Here is a 19,331-nt window from a genome sequence, read left to right as displayed (position 1 = left end):
CAGTGATCAAAATAGATAGTCTTGTCTTAAAAGCATTTACAGTTTAGAGGGAGAGTAGATAAATAAAGCAAATTAAAGATGATATAAGTGCTATGACATGAGGAGTGTATAAAAGAAAAGGATACATCGAAGTCAGGAGTGAGGTCAGGAGGGAGGTCAAAGAGGACTTCCTTAGGGAGGTGGCATTTAACCTGAGACCAGAGGAATGTGCAGGAATTAGCCAGGTATAGGGAAAAGTTAGAGAAAATCTAGGAATGTGAGAAAGTCCAGAGGTAAGAGAGAACATGGTGAGCCCATGGAACTGAAAGAAGAGAGGAAATTGCAGGAAACGAGGTAGGAGAAGTAAATTGGAGACATACCTTGTAAGTTTAAACTTTATCCTAAAGGCAATGGGAAGCTATAGGAAGGTTTTAAGCAATGAATAACCTAATCAGATTTATGCTTTGGAGAGAATATGTGACAGGATGATATGTGAAGTATAAATGGAATGTATTCTCTCAATTTATCTCTCTCCTTGTGTTCTGGGCTGCCAACCTGCACCATGCCACCCCAACACACACATACACTCCACCAGATGCTTTTGTCTATAGAGTAGAAAGCACATTAATTATTGTGAAGACGGTCTGTTGCTGAGAGAGCCCCAAACTCTACATTACAAAATTCAAATACAAAGGGTTCTGCACATTAACTCAGAGATGAAATCAATGAGATTAAACAATTCACACAAATTGTGAATTGTTTTTCCCCTCTGTGCTGGGAGGGGAGAAGAAATGAATTGATTTGGAAGAAGATACACTAGACAAAAGGAAGAGATGTTCCTGAATTGCCCACTGGGGTTGTGGGAGACATGGCTCCCCTCTGAGAGATGAAACTACATGAAACCTATCTGCATGTACACCCGCCAACCCATTACTACCTGTCAGAGCAAGCAGGGTCCAAAAATCTAGAGGGCACACTGGGCCCTGCCTGTCCTACAAGGATAGACAAGAATGGCATTAGCAGTTCATGCTAGAATTAGGACCACCCCACATGGGACTAGATGGAGAGTTCCCACTCTGTCACAGCATAGAGCCAATCACACATGGACCTCCATCCTTTCTCCACTTCCCTTGGGCAGCCAGCCCAAGGAGACCAAGCATAAGAGGCAAGAAGAGGGGAGGGAAGGTCTCAAATTGAATTATGAACTGAAATACTTAAGTAATCTCAGTTTCAGACAAATCACTGAATTCACTTTAGAGCATTTAGAATAAATTGGCTGCCAAAAAGAAGGCTGGAGGTTCGAATTCAGACAGTAAATTACTCCAGGAAAAAAAAAAAAGTTCCATTTTTGCATACCTGAGTGTTTCGGGACTCGTGTACCTATGGGATGTCTTGCTTGTTACAATCACATGGTTACTGTGTGAGGAATGGTTTAAGAGAAAGAATGGAAACAGGAAATGGGGGGTTTGGGTAAGGTGTGAGGGTGCAGAGAAAGGATATAAGTTACAGGATATGAGAAACAGAATCAAGAGTTCATGGGGATGCAATTGATGTGAGAGATAGTGAAAAGAAATCAGTCAGGGATGGTATACACATTTCTGGCTGCATCAATGAATCCATGGTAGTGCCTGCCACGAATTAGGGAGAATTCAGGAAGAGGTACAGGTTAAAAGAGAGAGTGAGTTCAGTTTTAGTTTAAGGTGGCAATGGAACATATAGGCAAAACTGATTAAAATGTAGCTATCTGGATATGAAGCTCAAGAGAAAGGTCTGGGCTAGAGAGAAATATCTGGGAGCGTGTAGATGTATCATAAATGCCAAGCAAAGAGATAGTATCAAGAAGGACATGCCAAACGCTGCATAAGGTCAAATAAAGAGAACTGAAAAGAATCTCTCGAATTTAGCTCCACATAGATCACTGGGTAGCTTGGAGAAAGAAATCTGGGAGAGTGAGTGGGAAGTTGGAACAGTGAATGGAGATAACTTTTCCAAGAGGTTTAGCTGGCCAGGGGTGAGAGGGCTGCAGATGGAGGGGAATGTGGCTTTTTTAACCTGAGAAGGAAGGAGCCAGTTGAGAGGAAGAGGGTAAATAGTTAAGAGTGAGAAAGAGTTACTGAGGGTGAGGTCATTGACAAGTCAGGAGGAGATGGGATTCAGAGTTCTGCCTTAGATGGGGGAGGAGAACGTCTTTTATAATAAGAGGCAAGGTGGGTAAAGATGCAAATTTATAGGTTGGCATGGAAAAAATGACTGCTCACGTCCCATAACTTCTATTTCCCCCCTTAATGAGTGGGAAATAAAACCACCTACAGAGAATAATAGAAAGAGCAAGAAAGCATGGAGGTTTGGAAAAAGAAGAATTCTTGAAATAGCCACTGAAGATTTGAAAGAAAGAGCAAGTATGTCAGGGCAATGTGGTAAGGCTGCAGACAGCACTGAAGTCATACTTGAGGTTGCTGAGCATGACTTTAGGGTAGCTCAATCTGTGTGGTTGTGTTTTTTTCCAGCAGAGTCCAGTAGTCCAGGTAAATAAATGGCCAAGGCAGACAACTGATTTCAAGGTACATGTTCCAAAGTTTGTCAGGCAGATGAAACAGAAGAATGATGGAGCAATGGAGTTGAGGCCCTGGCCAAGTAGCTCAGTTGGTTAGAGCACTGTCCCAATATGCCAAGATTGCAGGTTCAACCTCCTATTAGGGCACATACAAGAAGCAACCAATGAAGCATAAATAAGTGGAATAATAAATTCTCTCTTTTTCCTTCCCTTCCTCTCTCTCTAAAATCAACAAATAAGACTTAAAAATAAATTGAGTTGAGGACACAGGTCAGAGGTAAATGTCATGAAGCATGAAATCCTTCCTGGGTAGAGAAGGAAAAGGAGACAGCAAATGGATAATAGGTAAGGAGAAAGAAGAGTAGAAGTTTTAATAGATTTGGAAAGTCAACGAAGTAAAAAATAACCAAATGAGAAGTACTAGAGGAACAGAAAGTCATGGGTTGAGAAGGGCTGTGGTTTCTTGATGACAAAGCCTGTGGGTGGCCATGGGATTGGGTGATTGAAACAGAATGGAGAAGGTAATCGGAGATGGAATCAAGGAACTGAGAGGTCAAGCATGCCTCATGGATATACCAAATGTGGCAGGTTGTTGGCAGAATTTGGCATGAAAAAGAATACTATGGGTCCTTTGCCAATATCTTCAATAAATAATGAGTATGGTCAGGCAGTCCGTAGAAGACAACTGGGTTCAAGGGTATGACATAATGGTTCATAGCCTGGGTCTCAGAGGGCAGAACTGAGATCTATGGATGTGGCAGCGTGTGACAGAATCTGACCCAGTAGCCTCCACCTGGGAGGACTGCTGAGGAAGCAGTGTGTTTGTGGGGGAAAGCCAGGTTTCTTAGGGCTAGAAAGCTAAAGAATGTTCAGTGGAAAGGCTAGGGTTAACCCAGACTTAGTTGATGATGGAATGGGATTCTTGAGATCACAGAGGAAAAGTTTAGCACAGAGTGGAGTGGGAGGCTGAGTCAAGTATGAGGATAGAGGTCATAACAGGATAACTCATTGAAAGGGCTTCCCTTTTGGGCACATCAAGGATATCAAAGGCCTGAGGGGCGGTGCGTTTGACAGCTGCAAAGATGCAGGAGATGCCCTACCAGTTTGACTCAGTGGATAGAGCGTTGACCAGCGGACTGAAGGGTCCCAGGTTCGATTCCAGTCAAGGGCACATGCCCGGGTTGCAGGCTCGATCTCCAGTGGGGGGCGTGCAGGAGGCAACTAATCAATGATTCTCTCTCATCATTGTTTCTTTCTCTTTCTCCCTCTTCCTTCCTTTCTGAAATCAATAAAAATATATTTTAAAAAAAGATGCAGGGGAATTAATGGGTCAAGCCTTGTCCTGGTATGTCACACCTCCAAGACTCCTGGTGTCAGGAAGGAATGAGCTGAGTCTTGATTCCAGGGAAAGGCTCAAAGCTGAGGGGTGGCTACTGGCCTGTAGCTCTGGATGGTTTGGGATGGGATGGCCTCTGAGACTCACACAGACTCAACATCACAGCTTCCTTCACTGTTCACATTCTGCACCGTCTCAGTGCCTTTCTGCCTGTTCATTTCAGGGCTTGGTTTTGTCTCAAAACTTAAAGCCCAGGGAAAAGCAGCCAGTAAATAACTTTTGAGCACCAGGAGTTGTTCTGGGAAAGGCAGATAACAAGTCATCATAGCATTAACCAATTTCAACACAAGGAATATAACAAGGTACTCCTTCAAGGAAGATGTGTTTAGAGTAATTTCCTGGAATGTTTACTTTAATTAAAAAAAAAAAAAAAAAGGAGAGAGAATTTAAAAAGGACTCTGATAGAGACCAGACTTACGGTTGTCAGAGGAGAGGAGGTTAGGGGGCTGGGTGAAAAAGGCAAACTTTACCATTTGTAAAGTGGTAGTTACAAAATAGTCATGGGATGTGAAGTACAGCATAGGGACTATAGTCAATAATAATGTAATAACTATGTACTTGAAATATTAGGGGGGGAGAGATCCAAGATGGCGGCGTAGGTAAACACCTAAACTGCTGCCTCGCATAACAATTTCAAAACTACAACTAAAAGACAAAACGTCTATCACCCAGAACCACGGGAAAGCTGGCTGAGTGGAAGTTCTACAACTAGAAGGAAAGAGCAAACAGCATTGAGGGGTGCACAAGCGCTGAAAAGCTGAGGTACGGGGAAGTGCGAATAGGGCTGGCGACGGGCATCTGGGAGCACTGCTGTTTTCAACCCGAAGGGAGATAAGCTCCCGATTACTCCGAACTCGTTTCTGGGGAGACCCGGGGGACCCAAACTCCTACAGGGAGAAGCTGGACTGTCTGCCGTGGGGTCAGAAAGTGAGGGAGGCTTGCTTGCAGGGCTGCGCACAGGAACAATTGTTTATTGTGCTGGGGCGCGGGGCGCGGGGACACGGTCAGAGACGCAAATCCGGCTTACTGGCAGCCATCGCTGTTTGCCACGCCCTAGCCTAGTCACGCCCTGAGACCCCGCCCTGCACAATCTAGGAACCCACCCAAGCTCCAAGCAGCGGCTTTAGCATATGAATGGCCTGCCCTATCACAGCTTAACCTAGCAAACTTGCAGTCCGGGTCAGACAGCTCCAAAACCTCCAAACCCCAAGCAAAGAGGAGAAAACTGTAGTTCTTGCTGTAGCTCCTGCTGGGTGGCCTCAGACAGTAGCTGACCTGCACCCCATTGGAGATCCAGAAGCCAGTGTACCTAGTGGTCAGTGTGAGACACCAGATTTCAACTCCTCACATCCATAAGTGACATATTCAAGAGGCAGACTCAGTGAGCACCAAAGCCCCACTGAAACAAGTCCTGCACTATAAGCGTGTCTCCAGCGCAGCAGTTCTTCCATTATAGACACAGCGGGTCCTCACAGCCAATTGGCCTGGAGGTCAATTCCTCCCAGTGTACCAACAGCAATCAAGGCTTAACTATACCAAGACTGTGCAAAGGGGTGTACCAAGAGCGTCCACCTCAGGTGATTGGGGAGGCTGAGCTACTGGCCCCTATAGGTCACCTACCACACAAAGCCACTCCATCAACACAAGGAAGCAGCAAAATGCGGAGACAAAGAAACATGTCACGAATGAGAGAAATGGAGGAAAGCAAACTAATGGACGACATAGTGTTCAGAACCACATTTATAAGGTTACTCAACAATCTTCTAAAAACTGCCGAGAAACTTGATGAGACCTCCGAGGAGCTTAGTGAGACCTTCAAGGACCTTAATGAGAATGCCAAATAAATGGAAAAGGACCAGTCAGAAATTAAGCATACACTGTCTGAAATAAAGAATATACAGAAACTCACCTGTAGATTAACGTACCCCAAGAATCAAACCAAAGATCAGAAATATGAGGAAACAAAAAACACCCAACCAGAAAAACAAAAAGAAAAAATCCAAAAATATGAAGATAGTGTAAGGAGCCTCTGGGACAACTTTAAGCGTACCAACATCCGAATTTTTGGGGTGCCAGAAGAAGGAAAGAGCAAAATATTGAAAACCTATTAGAAGAAATAATGACAGAAAACTTTCCCTACCTGGTGAAAGAAATAGACTTACAAGTTCAGGAAGCACACAGAACCCCATACAAGAGGAATCCAAAGAGGACCACACCAAGACACATCATGATTAAAATGCCAAGGGCAAAAGACAAAGAGAGAATCTTGAAAGCAGCAAGAGAAAAACGGTTAGTTACCTACAAGGGAGCACCCATACGACTGTCAGCTGATTTCTCGGCAGAAACTATGCAGGCCAGAAGGGAGTGGCAAGAAATATTCAAAGTGATGAACAGCAAGAACCTACAACCAAGATTACTCTACCCAGCAAAGCTATCATTCAGAGTTGAAGGTCAGATAAAGAGCTTCACAGACAAGAAAGGGCTAAAGGAGTTCATCACCACCAAACCAGGATTACATGAAATGCTGAAGGGTATTCTTTAAGAAGAGGACGAAGAAGAAAAAGGTAAAGATAAAAATTATGAACAACAAAATGACATCAAATACATACCTACCAACAAGTGAATCTAAAAATCAAGTGAATAAAAAAATCTGAAGAACAGAATGGACTGGTGAATATAATAGTATCAGGGACATAGAAAGGGAGTGGACTGACAATTCTCAGGGGGGAGGGGGTGTGAGGGGTGCGGGAAGAGACTGGACAAAAAGCTTACACCTATGGATGAAGACAGTGGCGGGGGGTAAGGGCATGGTGTGGGGTGGGGTATCAGGTGGAGGGGAGCTAGGGGGGAAAAAAGAGGTACACCTGTAATAATCTGAACAATAAAGATTTATTTAAAAAAAAAAAGAAATATTAGGGGGACCACTTTGTAAAGTATATGATTGCCTAACCATTATGCTACATACATGAAACTAATACAAAATAATATTGAATGTAAACTATAATTGGAAAATAAATAAATAAATAAAAAAGACTTTGATACATTTCAAAATTGAACTTTTCTTAAATATGAACTATAATCCACTTGGCCTTGGGTTGGTTTATTTATGTGCTATATTTATTTTCACTCCCCACAGTGAGTCTTTTTGTTTATTCAAAGGGCAAAGGTCACATTTTAGCTTCTGTCCAGGTCCTTACACATGAACAATTTAGTGTTCTTCGGAGCACTCTAGAGCCCTTTAAATGCCACACATCGGAAGGCACCAGCTTCCTATGTTCTCTCTGTCAGAGGATTTTGTTGTGAACATCTTGCTGGAAGACTCCATTTTATTGTTTAATGAAGAAATTCATGATACCAGAAAAAGTAAAGGTTTAAAGAAAATCCTTAATGGGGCTTTGCTGTAAACAATAAAGATCTTCTGAGTGTGTTCCACTCCTTTTCTCTTGAATTATTAACTCAACCATAAGTTACATGCTTTTAAAGAAGTGTTATCTTCATGCTAACTTCCTAACCTTCAGTGCAGCATCTGGTGACATGGTGATCACTTCACAGCAGGTTCAAAGCATTGGTTGACAAAACGTTCAGTAAATAGCATCATTATATATCTTAAATGAATCCAATACTTACAGAAAACCAGGTGGCTTGGTGTTTGGCTGTATCAGATGCCCAGTGTAATGATGCAAATAATCATATTATATGGCACTCTGTATGACATAGGAATATTGATGGCATTACTTTAAGATTCAGAAAACACATCTAGCATGAGTGGTCAGTTTCCTAATTAACAGGTATCAGCTTATCATTAATTCTTTCCATCTCCATATAACTGATTAAATCTATTTCAGAAAATTGTCAACCATCATACCTTAGGTTCTGTTCATTTTTTTTCAAAAAAGAAGGGTGAATTGGGGGCAGGTTGTTGATAGGTGTTTGCTGCTGTAGAAGCCAATCTGCTTTGAGGTGTTCATGCATTTTTTTCATCTGTGCTGCCATCTAGAGACAAGAATTAGAAACACACAAGACAACCTGAAAAATCCCAAAATGGGAGTTGAAGGAAAATGGATACTGCATATTGATTTGTAGAAAACTGTAAGAAATATCAGTGAGATTTGGTGGTGGTAATTTGTCCCCCAACCCCTCTCTATCCCTCTCAGACACAAAACAGGATTTGGATGTCTGTTTATCAGTGTTTATGCCAACATTCCGGACATTGCTGGGGAGCCATTTCCTGGACTCAAATTGACCTCTTCTTACATAAGTAAAATGCAATTGTGTTAACATTCTGGGACCTCCAAACTGGTGTCATTTTTCCATAGTTAAAACATTGCTAGAAATGCTCACATTCTGTTTTTCAGTATTTGGAGGAAAAATGAGAGGGGGGTGGGGAGAGAGAGAGAGAGAGAGAGAGAGAGAGAGAGAGAGAGAGAGAGAGAGAGAGAATATGAATATGTATGTGTGTGATTTAACAAGGTGTCCTTTGAATACAGTGGGACAGCTTCCTGAAGTCAGTGTGTTCCGCAGAACCTACTAGCTCTGCAGGATGTTTATAGGTGAAACACTGGTCAAATAAATTTGGGGAATGTGAGGTAAAACCTTTTTAAACAGTTTTCTTTAGTACAGGCAAGATTTTCTATAGCCTTTAATTTACTAATGTACACTGTGAACTTGTAAGAGAGGTAAATGCTAGGCAAAATTCCCTCAACCTGATCTTGAAACCCTAGAACTGGTGTTCTGTGGAACAGACTTTAAAAAATAGTACAATAGCCTGGCTGGTGTGGCTCAGTGGTTGAGCATCGACCTATGAACCAGAAGGTCACAGTTTGAGTCCCAGTCAAGGCGCATACCCAGGTTTTGGGCTTGATCCCCAGTAGGGGGCATGCAGAAGGCAACTGATCAATGATTTTTCTCTCATCATTGATGTTTATACTAGTACTTCTCTCTCCCTTCCTCTCTTTGCAATCAATAAAAACATTGAAAAAAAAATACTACAACAGGGAAAGGAAGTTGGGCTGCTGCATGCACAGCATGTGCAAACATAGCAGTCCTCCCCCACATCTGCCCTATTCCTCATCTCTGTCTAAATGTTTTTGAAAGCTTTGCTTTGGTTTGAGTAAAGATTGGACAATTTAACTACTTCTTATCCCCTAGCAAGAATGTTATAGGATATGTTTGATAATTATTTGAAGTAAAACAAAATAATTTTACCTATAATTTAGGGTAGATTTTTCTCCCTCAGCTTACATGTCAAATAGCAATAAGACAGTCTTTATATTGACACATTTAATGTGCTCTAACTCTATACAAGTTACCACTGCGTGGAAGAACAGGGAGAGCTGAGTTAAACATGACTCTTGCCTTGACTTTTGTCAAGCCATTAACACATTAAGCACCCTGTCAGTCACCGGTGACTGACGCTATACTTTCTGTCCAGAAGACAAAACAGGCTGGGTGCTTAACGTGTTAAAAAGGTGGAGGGATAAGTTTATATACAATCTATATATATAAAAGCCTAAGTGACTGAAAGACCGAAGGACCGAAGGACCAAATGACCGGTCAACCGGTCGCCATGACACGCACTGACCACCAGGGGTCAGATGCTCAATGCAGGAGTTGCCCTCTGGTGGTCAGTGTGCTCCCACAGTGGGAGCGCTCCTCAGCTGACCAATGGGCGCCAGATGCAGGGCTCATGGCTGGTGAGCACCACTGCAGTGGCACAAGCCTCTCCTGATTGGGACTGACTGGGCACGAGCCCACAGCAGGCACAGTGGGGCCAGAATGAGCAGGAGCGGCAGGTGGTGTTGGACTCACGGTTTCAGCCCAATCCCCACAGGCCACACCGAGTTACCCCACTGGTGCACGAATCTGTGCACCAGGCCTCTAGTTTACTATAATATCCTTTAAAAAACAATTTAACTGCATAAATTTAAATATCATATTGGCTTTATTTACTTATTCATGAATTGGTCAACATCCCACCTAGCAAACAGAGAGATGCACCCAGGAGCTGTACAAAAATGGAAGGCTTTTATAGGCAGAAAAGTGGAAAGAGCAAATTGTTTCAGGCAGGGTCACCTTCCTTTAAGGAATGAAAGAGGTCTACCAGGTGGATTATCTCACTAGTGCTGACCAGAAAATTATACTAGTAGACTGATCAATTAAGATTACATTCCTAGGAGAGGCTGAAATTGCAATGAAGTTAGGTATCAAGTTTTAGTTTACTGACCTTAGCACAAGTGACTCCATTTGTGGTCTGTCGTCTTTGTTTAAACAATCCCTTATACAGATAAATAATGGTCATACCAGATTTTTTCATCCTAAGTGAAATAACAGAATTTTGTTTCTGTGGAACAAGGCCATGTTCACACATGGAACAAAATAGCCTTAAAGTTATCCTGTTGAAGTAATATCCATTGTCAGAGAATTCCACCTTATTAAAAAAATATTAAAATGTCAATGGCCAGGAATATTTTTCTGTATTAATTCTAGAAAATGACATTCTTAGTGAAACTAAGTGAACATATTAATTCTTTTTAAAAATAATTTTTCTACACTTTAGGAAAAGGACTATATAATTCATACTTTTGACTCAAGAAGTAAAGGTTCTGTTTAGGTGTTAATGAGGATAATGATAAAACATCATCCTTCAAAAAGGCTACATATTATTTTCATTTTATAGAAGCAACTGGACTCAGGGAAGTGAATCAGTTTGTTTAATAGGTTGTAAATGGTGGAGTTGGGATTTAATTTCAGTCCTACCTAGACCCAAATCCATATTATTTATTTCCCTTATGGTGGGGCAGAGTAATTTTAGAAAATGTTTGTATACTCCCTGATTTCCATAACCTAAAAATATGACTTGCTGAAGTGAAATGGGGTAGTTTACTTGGAGTTTAGGGGTAGTTTACTTGGAGTTCAGTCTCCTATAGATAAGCGACTATAAGCTTTGTAAGAGCAGAAACCATTGGACCATATTTGTTCTCTTTATCACATTAAACCCAGTGCTTAGTACATCCCTGGAAAGTTGGTCCTCAATAAAAATTTGTGCAATGACATACACACAAATAATAATGTTTGGGACTAGGTGGTAGACACACATTAACACCTTCAATATCCTATTGAAGTTTTTTTTGCAGTACAATTCACAGTTATGAATCTGTAAGGTCTTTTCTCTCATGAAATTATCTGAACCTGGTCATGGGAAGTTTTCATATTTTCAAATGTATTTTCCAGTCAAATCTCAATAATTAATCAATCACATTGGGAGTCAATTTGTGGATGATTGAGAACGTTCCCCTACATAGTTGTTTGGTCATTCTCTAACAAATTAATTCCCTGAAAATGGATAAAGGAAGTAGGTTTGAAAGAAAATTTGACTTGAAGGCAAAGACTAAATATTATATATATACTAAAGGCCCAGTGCACGAAAATTGTGCACTGGTAGGGTCCCTAGTGGCTACCGGCTGCTGGCCGGGTACTCCCTCCCTTCTCCCCCCCCCAGCTGCCTGCCAGCACCAGGGCCTCCCTTCCTTCCCCCCTTCCCCCGGCCAGCACGCCCCCTGGTCGAACTCTCAGAAGAACTCAGGTCAAGGGGACAATTTGCATACTATGCTTTTGTTATATAGGATATTCTTAGCACCCTGCTTCATACTGCTTCATAACAGATTCATAATATGTGTGGAAACTGAAGGAAGAAAGGAAAGATGGAGGGAAGGAAGGAAGAGAGAAAGAAAGGAAGAGAGAAAGAAAGAAAGAAAGAAAGAAAGAAAGAAAGAAAGGAAGGAAGGAAGGAAGGAAGGAAGGAAGGAAGGAAGGAAGGAAGGAAGGAAGGAAGGAAGGAAGGAAAGAAGGAAGGAAGGAAGAAAGAAAGGAAGAAAGAAAGAGGGAGGGAGGAAGGAAGAAAAACGGAAGGAAGAAAGGAAGGGAAAGGCAGGAAGGAGGGGGAATGAAAATGAAAGGAATCTTGAATTTTAGCCTTGGGTTGGCTGTGAACTTGGGCCAATCATTTCTCCTTTTTGTTCCTCAGTTTCCTTATCTGAAAGCCAGAGATGTTCACCCAGTTGATCACTAAGGCTCCTTCAGATTCTAACTGTCTGGGGAAGAGACTGGGGTTATTCTTGGTATAAAGAACATGTTTCTTTGTGTCCACTAGGGGGTACTGTAGTACTAGTGCAATGGCTACCATCTTCCAATTTATCCAATTCTGTTTATTATTTCCCCTTGAATTTACTCCCCTAAAAAACATTTCTACTTTTACTTTCAAACTCAAATTTATACTAAAAAGTACAAGATTTAATTCAATAATGAAAGCTGAATAAACCTAGGAATAATTTAGCTTAATGATTCACACACCTTAGTAGGGAAATTAGAATTATAGAGTTATTGGCATAGTAAAGTTATGAGATGTTAAAGTTTTGCTTGGGTCAAAAGGAAGGCCTTGAAACTCTCTTGAATAAAAATAAGATGGAACAAATTCCATCTACAAAAACTTAAGTGTACCAAATCTATGTTGAAACAACTATATAACTACTTATAAGTATAAAAGAAGGTGTAAATAAATAGAGATATACCATATTACTGGATAAGAAGACTCAACATTATAAAAATTTTAAATTATTCCCCAAATGTATTCATAAATGTAATACAATTCCAATCAAAATCCCAATGGGATATATTTTGGAAGCTTAATGAAGGAGTTCTGAAATTCACTGAGAAATGTTAAGCTGAGAACAGTGGGGCGGGGGTGTAGGGTTGGGGGGAGAGAGGAGATTAACCTTTGAGGGGGAAGAAGATTTAAACTATCAGACTTTAAAAGAAATTATAAAATGGCTGAAATTAAAACAGTATCATAGTGGCAACAAAAATAAACAAATGGATCAATAAAAAGAAAAGCAAGTCCAGAAACAAATACAAGTATGTTGGCCTGGATACATGCATGTGTACACGTGCATGCATGTTTCCTATAATTCATTAGAACTGTCAGAATTATAAAATGTCAGTTATTTCACAAATCTATGAGCTGCTGAGCTTTTAGTTTTGGCAAAATCACCATCCACAAATTGGAATTTTTCACTTTTAAAGATAATGCTGGAATGGAAGCAATCCAGGATTACATCTAATTCTATTTTTAATACAGAACAAGTTACATTGACAGCATTTGACAATTTTGTTTTAGAAATCAGGTAAACAAGAGCTCATTAGTTCTCTGGAAAAGGTCTGATGAAAATGGGCCTTCTGGTTGTTTTGAACATAGAAAATTTACTTTGAAAATCTGAGTCTCCTACCACTTTATCATATTATTTTACATTTTACTTCACTATAAAACTTTAATTTTTCTATCTCTAACCATGAAGGCAGAGGAAAACAGAGTAGACAATGAGTTGGTGGTATTCTTTTTAATGTGTGACACACAAAATTTTAGGTTTGGCTGTAATTATTCTCTTAATTACATTTGTTAAGTCAAAGGTGTCTACCAGACCAATGCATACCAGCCTGACAAAACCATAGTAATGATGTTTTCTTACCAGAGACAAAGTAGAAATCCTGTTTCCAGAATTTAATAATTTCCTTGGCCTCCTAGATTGTGGGGAAATACCAATAAAGTACAAATAACCTGCCAAGATAAAATCATATTATAGTTGTCTTTGTGGTGTTTTTATTTTATTTTATGGTTGTCTTTGAAATGAGAGACTGGGGACATAGCATCCATACTTGCTAAAATGGACCATAAACGTCAATGGTGATGCTCAGTTAGATCCTTATCCGATCTGTTCCTCCTCTTTCTCCTGTTTTGATGGTATCACCATCTATTCACAGTTGTTCTATATTCTCTCACTTTTATTTCCTGTGTCCATGTGGTCATCATGTAGTGCCAAGTCTACCTTTGAAATGTCTCTCTTTTTTTAATTTTATTGATTTCAGAGAGGAAGAGAAAGGAAGAGAGAAATAGAAACATCAATGATGAGGGAGAATCATCGATCAGCTGCCTCCTGCACGCCCCACACTGGGGATCGAACCTGCAACCTGGGCATATGCCCTGACCGGGAATTGAACTGTGACTTCATAGGTTGACCCTCAACCACCCAGCCATACCAGCTGGTCTGAAATGTCTCTTAAATCCTTCTGTCTCCCAACATTTTCAGGGTAACTTTCTTTCTTGCTTGCTTGCTTGCTTTTTTTTTTTTTTTTTTGCTGGTGGAAGGTCTTGCCTTTAATTTTTAAAACACGCAACAGCTGTGAAGTGTAATAAAGCTATTTTTGCTTTATATTTTACCTAGACGCGATTGTACTTTAGGTAATGCTTTGTGATATGCTTTTCTCCTTTTCTTTCTTTATTCATTTTTGCTTTTATTTTTTTTATTATTTTCATTGATTTCAGAGAGGAAGTGGGGGGAGGGGGGAGAAAGAGAGAGAGAAACATCAATGATGAGAATCATTGATTGACTGCCTCCTGCACACCTCCACTCTGGGGATTGAGCCTGCAACCCAGGCATGTGTCCTGACTAGGAATCAAACTGCAACCTCCTGGCTCACAGGTTGATGCTCAGTTACTGAGCCACGCTGACTAGGCTCCTTTTCTTTATTCTTTAAAATTTATCTTTATTGTTGAAAGTCTGTGTCCATGGGCTATGCATACCCTATCCTATACAATATAAGCTTAATATGCAAATTGACCGAACGGTGGAATGACCGGTTGCTATGATGTGCACTGACCACCAGGAGGCAGATGCTCAATGCAGGAGCTGCCCCAGCTCATAGACCCCAGGCCAGCCAAAACGGGTGCCAGCGGTGGACCCTCTCCAATCGCCCTGACAGTCACCCCACAGATCGGCCCTGATTGCTGGCCAGGCCTAGGGACGCTACCCATGCATGGATTTTGGGCATCGGGCCTCTAGTATGCATATAAGTTCTACAGTTAATATCCCTCCTCCCTGCCTTTCTTCTGAAATTCGTCAGTCTGTCCCATGCTTCTAGTTCCTGGATCTATTTTGTTCATCACTTTATTTTGTTCATTAGATTCCACATATGAGTGAGATCATGTGATACTTATCTTTCTCTGACTGGCTTATTTTGCTTAGCATAATACTCTCCAGGTCCATCCATGCTGTTGCAAATGGTTAAGAGTTCCTTCTTTTTTTTTTTTCTTCATACATCTGCATAGTATTCCATAGTGTAAATGTATCACAGCTTTTTTATCCACTCATCTGCTTATGGACACTTGGGCTGTTTCCACATCTTAGCTATCTTAGGTGAGTCCCTCATCAATTCAGTCTCAGATAATAACCTTTAAGTGATTGGGTATTCAGAATGAGCACCTATTAAAGTGCTTGCAATTTTCTTCATTTTAATTTAAGGTTCACATTGCCATCAGAACTGTCTAAATCTTAAAGATCCAAGCATATCAGCTCTCTGCTTGAAACTTTCCAATTGGACCCCCTCTACCTATAAAATAATGTTCACACTTCTTAACATGATATTTAAGGCCCTATATGTTCTAATCTCAATTTACTTTTTCAGATTTGTCTTGCCTCTCCCACCATCAATACTAGATTATTCATATCTAAGTTTTAAAAAAATCCTATATAATAAATAGGTAATATGCAAATTGACCATCACTCCAACACACATGATGGCCGCCCCCATGTGGTCAAAGATGGCCACCCCCATGTGGACACAAGATGGCCACCACAAGATGGCCGGCAGGGGAGGGCAGATGTGGGTGATCAGGCCAGCAGAGGAGGGCAGTTGGGAGGGACCCAGACCTGCAGGGGAGGACAGTTGGGAAGGACCCAGGCCAGCAGGGGAGGGCAGTTGGGGGCAATCGGGCCAGCAGGGGAGCAGTTAGGCGTCGATCAGGCTGGGAGGGGAGTGGTTAGGGCGTGATCAGGCTGGCAGGCAGAAGTGGTTAGGAGCAATTGGCAGGCAGGCAGGTGAGTGGTTGGGAGCCAGCAGTCCTGGGATCAGGCCTAAATGGGCAGTCGGACATCTCTCAAGGGGTCTCAGATTGGAGAGGGTGCAGGCTGAGCTGAGGGACACCCCCCACCCCCGTGCATGAATTTCGTGCACCGGGTCTCTAGTCACATAATAAAAAATGCAGTAACATTCTGAATTTTTTAATTGCTAATAATGGGGGAACCGAGAGAATTTGTGTATGGTATGATAAAATAGATGTTACTAAAATATAAATCTATTACTTTTTGAAAATGTATTCTATGTATTTCCTTTTGTCAATGATATGAAAATTCTTTTAATAGCAAGAGACAGAAATCTAATGGGAATTAGCTCTGGCCAAAAATTAGAAATTATTGGCTTATGGATTCCAAAAAAGAGTCATAAAAACAAATTAAGAGATGGGCAGGGCTGCAGTGGGGCCTCAGAACAGCTGCAGTAACTCCACTGCCACCAAAATTCCTCTTGGCAATTTGGCTAGGCTCCTCTCCACTGTCAGCTTGATCTGCTCTCACTGCAGACAAGATTTCCCTACAAAGTAGAAACATGGACATCAACAGAATTTGGGGGCAGTGTCCTTTAACAGCTACGTGGCTGACTCTCTTTCTTGACTCCAGTTTGAAAAATCCAGAGAAAGCTTCGGATCGTACTGGCTTATGCCAGGTGTCTATCTCTGAACCCAGCCAGTGTGACCAGGGGAGGGAGATTATGTAAGCACAGAAAAGCTCTGCCTGTAGTCATGTGGATGGTAGCAGGGGAGGGGAATACCAGTTCTTAGGAAAGAGCTTTTATGCAAGGCAGTATAACTGACATCCATTAAAGTACTTCCTAAGGAATTTAGGGAAATTAATTCAAAACAGCTAAAAAATGTATAATTAATTATACTTCACCTGACTGAGAATCAGAATACAAGACTTGTTACTCAAAACTGTGGGTGGTTTCAGTATAAAAAAGAAATGAGAAAGGACAGGGTATGTTCTGAGAACACTCTAGCTACGATTCTACCTAAGAGTTCTTCCTCCTCTTTTGGAAATAAAAGGTAAAAGCACAGAGGATAAAAATAACCAAACCAAAGTTAAAAGAATAACAACACAGGGGATATAATAACAGGACAGGTTCTCTCTACTCCAGAACCAGTATGTCAGGGAAGGGGCCATGTGCATCTCTAGAACATGAGTGTCCACTCATTCAATGAATATTTAATGAGTCCCCCCTTGACTGAGCACTGTGATAGAAGCTGGGGATAGGGCAGTGAACAAGATAGTTATGTTCTTTGACTTCACTAAGTTTATATTCTAACTAGGGAGATAGGCTTTAACTAATTATATAATTACAACCATATTAAACAATGTGCATGATGCCAGGAGAATTTCTGACCCGGGCCCTCACTGAGTCTGGCATATTAGGGAAGTTGTCCTTGAGGAAGTGACATTTGAGCTGAGCTCTGGAGGAAAAGCAGGGGCAGCCGTGGGCAAACTACGGCCCGCGGGCCAGATCCGGCCCGTTCAGCTGTTCTATCCGGCCCGTGGAGCCGAAAGAGCGAAGGGTTCTCTTGCTCTCCCCTCCGCTCCTTTACTTTGAATTTATATTAGTTCACACAAACACTCCATCCATGCTTTTGTTCCGGCCCTCTGGTCCAGTTTAAGAACCCATTGTGGCCCTCGAGTCAAAAAGTTTGCCCACCCCTGGGTTAGGGTTAGGTTGAGGGCAGGGAAAACAAGACTGGTGGTTGCACCAGTGTGGGTGGCCCAGAAAGAGTGAGAAGGCTAAGGAGGTGGGAGAAAGCCTCTTTGTGCATGGCCTTGTAGGCCCCATTCATGATTTGGGTCATTACCCAAGAAGCAACACATTTTTGAATAGAGAAAGGATCAATGTGAGCCAAATATAGGTGTGGAAAGGCCAGTCATAAGGCTACTGAAGCTTGCCTAGAGTCCAGGCAAAGAAATGAGGCTGATTTGGACTAGGACAGAGACAGTGAAGAGTGTCCAAATGAAAGGTTGGGAGGAGGGCATGATCTGAAGAGACAGTGCGGCTTGACAGTATCAATGTGTGCGTGTGTGTGTGTGTGTGTGTGTGTGTGTGTGTGTGTGTGTGTGTGTTCCATAGCAGTGAGAGGGGTCAGATGATCTCAATAAGCAGGGATCATATTTTATATAAACAATTATGCATTGTTTTTAGTTATACTCTCTTTTCCTTCTTTCCCCACACTCTCAAACCAGGCCCAAAGTCAGACCAGAAAGTCAAGAATCAGTCATTCTTCTCCTAATCCCCATATACAGAAACTGTGCAAGATTTGCTTGTGGGGCACACCCTAGGCTTTCTTACTACTTTCCCAGAATCTCATACTCAATTTTAAGCAGAGACAACAGGCAAGGATTAGGAAGATATAAGAGGAAACTTGTGCCCTAACTGGTTTGGCTCAGTGGATAGAGCGTCGGCCTGTGGACTGAAGGGTCCCAGGTTCGATTCCGGTCAAGGGCATGCACTTTGGTTGTGGGCACATCCCCAGTAGGGAGTGTGCAGGAGGCAACTGATTGATGTTTCTCTCTCATCGATGTTTCTAACTCTCTATCCCTCTCCCTATCCTTCTCCCTTCTCTCTGTAAAAAAATCAATAAAGTATATTAAAAAAAAGAGAAAACTTGTAATCAGCTATTAAAAAAAAAAAAGATGAGCAAATGTGGGTTAACTGTGCTGAATTAAAAATATGTATTGGTACAAGTTCCCCAGGCTGTCTTGTTCTGGTGGAGATGAAAGCACTTTTTGCAGTGAATGCTAGCTGCAACCGTGTGTAAGGCTCTTATCTGCTGTTGCAATACCTAGTACTAGGGCTTGGACTTTGCAATCACTTAGTAAATATTTGCTGAACTGAAGCATAAACACAACATAGTGTGAGACAGCACTATCCCAAGATCCTTAGGGCTACATATTCTTGGCACAATTTCAAGTCCCCAACTCCTATCATCTTACCTAATAAAAGAGAAACATGCAAATTAACCATCACTCCACTACACCCACAGCCAATCAGACTGAGTATGCAAATTAACCCAACAAAGATGGAGGTTAATTTGCATATGCAGGTATGGAGTGGAGCGGAGTGAAGCCTGCTATGAGGGGAAGGGGGGCAGTGGAGGGAGCTACTGTTAGTGGTACTTCAGACAGAAGCGAGGACTTGCGGCTCCAGGCGGCCCGGGAGTGAGGAGGTGCCAGCTTCCGGGCAGCCAGGGAGTGGGGACTTGCTGGCTGCCGGGTGAGCCGGGAGCAGGGACTTGCCGGCTCCGGACAGCCAGAGAGCAGGGACTTGCCGGCTCCCAGGCGGCTGGGAGTAAAGCCAGGGGAAGGAAGGCCTATTCTTGCACGAATATTGTTCAACAGGCCTCTAGTCCTATATAATAAAAGAGAAACATGTAAATTGACCGTACCTCTGCTACGCTCACCAGCCAATCAGGAGTGAATA

General features: G+C 41.9%; 1 protein-coding gene across 1 annotated transcript in view; it reads right to left on the bottom strand.

Moving 5' to 3' along the window:
• Positions 1 to 19,331, bottom strand: part of NFE2L2 (NFE2 like bZIP transcription factor 2) — a 152,286-nt gene that overhangs the window by 99,301 nt on the left and 33,654 nt on the right. Inside the window, exon 2 of the mRNA XM_080668780.1 lies at positions 7,795 to 7,922. The gene's annotated coding sequence lies outside the window, so the exon portion shown is untranslated. The remainder of the gene's footprint in view (positions 1 to 7,794; positions 7,923 to 19,331) is intronic.

This window comes from Plecotus auritus (assembly GCF_963455305.1).
Source record: "Plecotus auritus genome assembly, chromosome: 5".
NCBI lineage: Eukaryota > Metazoa > Chordata > Mammalia > Chiroptera > Vespertilionidae > Plecotus > Plecotus auritus.
Note: the sequence above shows the minus strand (reverse complement) of the source record. Positions and strands in the feature narration are given on the sequence as shown.